Here is a 7,098-nt window from a genome sequence, read left to right as displayed (position 1 = left end):
TGCCAGGTCCTGCACTTGGGGCACAACAACCCTGTGCAGTGCTACAGACTAGGAGAAGCCTGGCTGGAAACTGCCTGGAGGAGAGGGACCTGGGGGTGTTGGTTGACAGGGACTGAACATGAGCCAGCAGTGGCCCAGGTGGCCAAGAAGGCCAAGGGCATCTTGGCTTGGATCAGAAACGGCGTGACCAGCAGGGCCAGGGAGCTTATTCTCCCTCTGGACTCGGCACTGGGGAGACCGCTCCTCGAATCCTGTGTTCAGTTCTGGGCCCCTCACCACAAGAAGGATGTTGAGGCTCTGGAGCGAGTCCAGAGAAGAGTAACAAAGCTGGTGAGGGGGCTGGAGAACAGGCCTTATGAGAAACGGCTGAGAGAGCTGGGGGTGTTTAGCCTGGAGAAGAGGAGGCTGAGGGGAGACCTCATTGCTCTCTACAACTACCTGAAAGGAGGTTGTGGAGAGGAGGGAGCTGGGCTCTTCTCCCAAGTGACAGGGGACAGGACAAGAGGGAATGGCCTCAAGCTCCACCAGGGGAGGTTCAGGCTGGACATTAGGAAAAAATTCGTCCCAGAAAGGGTCATTGGACACTGGAACAGGCTGCCCAGGGAGGGGGTTGATTCACCTTCCCTGGAGGTGTTTAAGGGGTGGGTGGATGAGGTGCTAAGGGGCATGGTTTAGTGTTTGATAGGTCTCTTCCAACCAGGTTATTCTATGATTCTATGATTCTATGATTCTATGATTCTATGATTCTATGATTCTGTGATAAAGCTGAGCTCCAGTGTGGATTACACAGACCTTTCATCAGGATCTGAAAGTAAGTTTCAGTTAAGTGTATATTTGTATTATCCACTGTTCCCACATATGTCATCCAGAGGGACATGGACAGGCTGGAGAAGTGAGGCTGTGCAAACTTCATAAGGTTCAACAAGGGCAAGTTCAAGGTCCTACACCTGGGTCTGGGCAACCCCCATTTTCAATACAGGCTGGGGGATGATATGATTGAGAGCAGCCCTGCAGAGAAGGACTGGGGGTGCTGGTTGATGAGAAGCTCGACGTGAGCCAGCAATGTGCACTCATAGCCCAGAAAGCCAACCGTGTCCTGAGCTGCATCAAAAGCAGCGTGGCCAGCAGGGCGAGGGAGGGGATTCTGCCCCTCTGTTCCTCTCTTGTGAGATCTCACCTGGAGTATTGTGTCCAGGTCTGGAATCCTCAACATAAGAAGGAGATGGAGCTGTTGGAACGGGTCCAGAGGAGGCTATAAGGATGATCAGAGGGCTGGAGCACCTTCCTTATGAGGACAGGCTGAGAGAGTTGGGGTTGTTCAGCCTGGAGAAGAGAAGGCTCCAAGGAGATCTTATAGAGAACTTCCAGTACCTGAAGGGGCTACAAGAAAGCTGGGGAGGGACTGTTCACAAATTCTTGTAGTGAAAGGGCAAGGGGCAATGGGTATGAACTACATGAGAGAAAGTTACTCCTTTCCCTCTAAGCAGGAATTGTGCAATGACTTTTTAAAATGGACCAAGCTGAAATGGGGCCCCATGGAGTCTGAACTGTTATGAAAATGCCTGTTCTATACTGGGCTCAAGAATCCAACAGCAAACACTTCTCTAAGGACCCCAGCCCAGACAGTTATTTTTATGGATGTTAGTGTCATTGCTGCTTGGACTCGGCTTTCAGCAGAAAGAAGCTAGTGTTTCGCTGACATCTTAAGATATGGAGAGCTTTGAGCTCTATGAGGACTCAGTGAAGCATTTGGCTCAACCAGCTGCACAGGGAAAATTATCTGAGCCAAATATAAGAACTGAGGGATTTACACATTTGTTTCAGGGCTTGTAAGTTCATTTTAAGATATGATCCTCCCTGCACATACGAACATACGTGTACTCATACCTGCATGTACCCACACAGCACTTACAGTACTCTATTTTCCTTCTGGGTTGGTCTTACTCCCGCTGTGCAGAGCCTGAAGTCTTCCTGGGAAGAAATCTCTACATGATGTACTGAGTGCCTACTTCTACCGCAAACTTTTCTGAACACGACGATCATGATTACCCTCTTTTGACCTATTTCATCACATTCCCATCTCTTTCTGGTAAGAAAAATAGTTGTTCGGAGAAGGAGACTGAAAACTTCTCTCAGCTGATCAGATAAAAGAGTGCCTGGGAGAGAGATTTTTCCACTTGCTGCTAACCTGTTATTTCTTGCTTCCCAAATGATGTGCACAGCCCACCCGAGAACTGCTTATACCTCTAGACCAACTGCTTCCTAAAGAATTTCTTTCCCATCAGCATGCTTGGTAGGAGCTGCTGCCTTGAACTATATATCTGGTTCAAACCAAAATAATCACCACCATGTGGCTCATATAGGTGGGGCAGGAGTAATGGTTTTGAACTAAATAAGGGAAGATTCAGGGTAGATATAAGGAAAAAATTTTTTACAATGTGAATGGTGAGACAGTGGAACAGGCACGATTTGCCCAGAGAGGTGGTGGATGCCCCATCCGTGGAAACATTCAAGGTTGTGGTTGGATGGGGCTGTGAGCAACCTGATGAAGCTGGAGATGTTCCTGCTCACTGCAGGGAAGGGGTTGGACCTTCATGGTCCCTTCCAACCCAAACCATTCTGTGATTCTATAATGCTGATGACTGTCTTCTGCTTTCTCACTTTTTATATTGAGACAACACTGCACAGAATGGTGCATGATGCTGATCTTGTATTTTATTCTGGCCAGAACACGCTAATGTTTGTTTCTGTAATTGCCCTTTAAAAACTAACAGTGATCACGCTGAGGTTTTTCTAGTAAGTCTTCTGACCCTTAGGTTCAGACTCATTAGGAAAATCATGACAGATTTTCTGTAAATCTGTGGATTTGACTGTGGATCAAAATTTGAATTAGAGTAGAATAGAAGAGAACAGACTATTTTTGTAACTATAACATAATAGTTGTCCAACAGGCGTGATTGTACTTCATTTGTGCAAAGAAATGGAGTTCATTCATGATCAGCCAGAAATTGCCTCATAATGACATCTAGGAATTTCTGCTGTTCAGAAGATGATACGTTTGAAAATTCAATCGAGTCTTCGCTTGAATTCTTTCTGCAACTCAAAATAACTCTTGAATAGCAAAGAGATCTTTTTGACTGTATATGTATCTTTTATAAGCCAAATGTTCTTTAGATGTCTTCTCCACCTACACTGATATCTGAGGAATCAGTTTCAAAATATATCTGAATTTGTCTTAATAATTCAGACTCTGTTCAACATGACTCAGAAGTAGGACAGTTTGCCTTCCTGAATCCTACCTATCTTAAAGGGCTCTTCTCCCTTCTTTGATTTACTTTCCAACAAGCTTCTTACATGTCAACCCTGCCTGGTTAATTAGTGTGTTTAAAATAGATGAGAAATGCTCACCTTCGTGTCTTGCAAGCCAGTCAAACTGTGGAGCTTTCCAAACATGCTTGTCATTCACTAGTTATCTAGGACACTGCCAAAATATCTTTAGTGGTGGTTATTGCACTTGTTCCAGTCCAGCTAAGGCCAGTTAAAAGGTTAGATTTATCATAACAGAACAAGCCTAGAGAAACAGTGGCATAGGAGCACTGAACAAGCAGTGAGTCTCACCCTCTGCTATTATAAGCCTCAAAATTACAAACAGAGGAACACATCAGCTGCTGAAATTCTATAAAATGCAACAATCCTGCCCGCCATCTCTGCGGCAGTAGTTAAACTTCTGATTGCCTAAGAGACTGTTCATAGCTGTTCAGTGTTAGGTATTATGTTCACTCAGAAGCAGCCTCAGTCTGGGGAGACAGGTGCGGTTTTGGCCCCTAAATCTTTTGGGATGTAGATTAGAGAGAGTGTTAACTAAAAATATCTTTCCATTTCCAGGATGTGCAATCAAATGTACAACACAGGCAGGTGTTGAGTGAGATAGTGAAATAGCTGTGCTGTGAGCTCTCGTTTGCCTGAGTGACCATTAAATAACATACAACATCATGATATAATCATTAAGATCTAGGCCTTTTCATGTACAACAGTATCCAGCTTTCAAGATTTGTGGCCCAGAAGAACAACAGACAAGAGAATACAGTTATCATACCTGGGTCTGCAGTCAGTATACAGTTTTCTGATATCAGGCTTTTTAGCCCAACTCACACTGCAAACAAAATTCTTAGAATAAAGCCAGATTAGCAAAAGCTAGTTGAAAAAAAAACCAAGATAAAGCCATGAAAGTACTGGATGGAACCAATAGTAACTGAAGACATGGGGAAACCACTTAGAGATCATCAAAGGAGATTTGAATCTTTGAAGTAAGAATTACAGGCTGCTATGTCCAGTGAGTTGTTCAAAGTACAGCAAGAATGGCTCTACACCAGCTTTTTTAGCAAGCTTATGGGCCATAAATCTGTGCCTGGGGTGGTCATATATAGTTACCTAGTCTCCTATGTAAAGAAGGGTTCCTAAAACCTTTGATCTGCCCTCCAGTGGAATGACCTAAAATCCACATGAAAGCCAGGTACATGTCAGGATGTTTTGTTAGCAAATGGTACAGGAACTGAAGCCTTCCCACAGAGGGAAGAGTGGATGAGCAAGCAGGATATACTCTCAAAATAAACTTTGTGTAATGGGCATTGCAATAAAGAATCAGGGAATCATGGAATGGTCTGGGAGGGAAGATGATCCAGTCCAACCCTGCAGTGATTTGGGACATCTTCAACTCAATCAGGTTGCTCAGAGCCCCATCCAACCTGACTTTGAATGTTTCCAGGGATGGGGCATCTACCACCACTCTGGGAAAATCGTGGCAGTGTTTTGCCACCCTCAGCATCAAAAATATCTTCCTAATACCTAGTCTAAACCTCTCCTTTTTTAGTTTAAAACCATTTCCCCTTGTCCTATTGCTACAGGCCCTGCTAAAGAAAGGTTAAAAGTCCCATTAACCATGGCTTTAGTAATACTAAATCTGGAGCACTCCTTTTGGAAGAAGAGAGTATTTAGTTACTGATAGAGAACTATATTAATCTTCCCAAAGAGTGAATCCAATAAGCGGCACTGTAGCTAAGAAAACAGCCAGTGGATGTGAGGTTGGTCACTTTATTCATTCACCAGCTAGTTTCTGCTATTTGATCAAGCACATGGTCAAAAAGATGCAAAGTTGGAGAGATCTAGAGATCTTTTTGGCATTTTGTGGGAAGGCAATCCTGTCTCATGTGTATCATGTCATTACATACGTTCAAACACGTCATGTCTTAAAAATCACAACATATCTGATAGCAATAAGTGCCCAGGACCCATAAGTTTCAAAAAAAAGTTATACGATAAAAATATATAAATATTCTAAAAATGTGAATGCATCTATTTCCATGGAAAATCTGAAGCTTTGAGACCTTTGAAGGGGTAGGTTGAAATAAATAATACATTTGAAATAAATAGCAAATAACAAATAACACATAGCAAATAACAACTAATAAATAATCTTGCCTATGCCATTAAATCCTTACAACTAGGTCATTCAGCTTTTATGGATGCATACATTAATGTTGTGGCAGGGGTAAATAGAGTAGGGAGCAAGGAGATATTACAGGGTATAGATATTGCTAGAACTTTGTACTGACAGTTCAGAAGAAATCATCATAACTTTATAATTCGAGGAAGAATTAAGTAGGGAGAGACACTAAGTTTTTGCAAAGGATCAGAAGACAGTTTTTTTTCTTAGTCCAGGTTTAACTGGTAAGATGTTCATACTATTCTCATTAGAGGCAGATAACAGGCATTTAAGCATATCCAGTTGAGGTGATTTTGAGAGAGTAACTCTGCAAAGAATATTGAAACTAGACAGTATGTCTGCTTACTTCATGCTTTCTTGCTGATTATGCTATTTAAGAAAAATGTGACAATAAGTCCAAGCAAACTGCAGAAAACTTAACAAGGTGGCTCTGCCCCAGTCAGTATCCCATATAGAAATCAGTCATTTGTCTCTCTAGGCAGAACAGAATACTTCTTTATATACTTCTCTTCTACTCTAATACTTCTCTAGTCTTAAACTATTGATAAATAGCTTTGAAAAAAAGAACTTTCAGGAAATTAGCCTGCATTTGCCACAGACATGGGACAATGAGTTGAGTTTAACACAATTCTTTCTGGATAAAAAAAAGATAATTAGGCTTCAGCGATCAGTCAGCTTGCACAAGAGTGCTTGTTCTTGCTAGTCCTGGTAGCTCATGCACAAAATGCAGTTTACCATTTTTTTCTATATAAGGAGACCTGGAAACAAAACCTGCATTTTCTTGAGCTGAAGAAGCAATCTTTTTGTGATCTGCAACTTGCAAAAGCTGTTGTCAGCCTGTCAGCCGTGCTATCACAATTAGAAGAGCATTCTTGGAAGGATCGATATGGCCTGTAAGCTGTCAGTGGACATGCTATGATGTAGGAAGCGTGGCCTGGGTAAAAGGAGAGCTCCCAGGAATGTTGGCAGATGGCAAGCAGAAATGCCAGAACACTAATCCTTCAGAGCAAATCTCCTCGTTGCTACACTTCAACTAACATGTGGCAGTGAATGGAACCTGGAGATGGTAAGGACATACTTTCTTTATTAGATTTGATAAGTATTGGATCAGATTAGAGTAATTACAAGGAATATCTTCTATATCCTCCATGGAACTTGTCTGTTAAATACGGTCCTTAACATGCTGCGTCACCTTCTCTAAGAATATGGTTTTATGTTCCTGAAAAGACTTTGTGCGATGGGGTGGTAGCGGTAGAAGGAAATTTGAACAGATTTATTGAGATAACCTAGTAATTGCCATAACTAAAATGAGTTGTGGAGTAAATCTCTAGGAAGAAAGGCAGTTGGGACCAATAATTTCTGTACGCTTGTAAAAGGCAATGTCTGGTGCTAAATGTAAATCTCAATAATATTATTGAGGAAGACAAGCTTGTGCTACAGTTCATAGAAGGCAGGGGTAGAGATATCCATCCTCTTTCCTAATCCTGTTCTTGCCTTCAAGAACTAATATCTGTAATGCACCGTGCGCCTGGAATTTAGTCTTACCACATAACGAGGGAAGCAAACATTCCATGTGTCCACAGAGGAAATTTGGA

The sequence above is a fragment of the Phaenicophaeus curvirostris genome, chromosome 19 (assembly GCF_032191515.1).
Source record: "Phaenicophaeus curvirostris isolate KB17595 chromosome 19, BPBGC_Pcur_1.0, whole genome shotgun sequence".
Classification (NCBI taxonomy): domain Eukaryota; kingdom Metazoa; phylum Chordata; class Aves; order Cuculiformes; family Cuculidae; genus Phaenicophaeus; species Phaenicophaeus curvirostris.
This window is presented reverse-complemented; position numbering follows the sequence as displayed.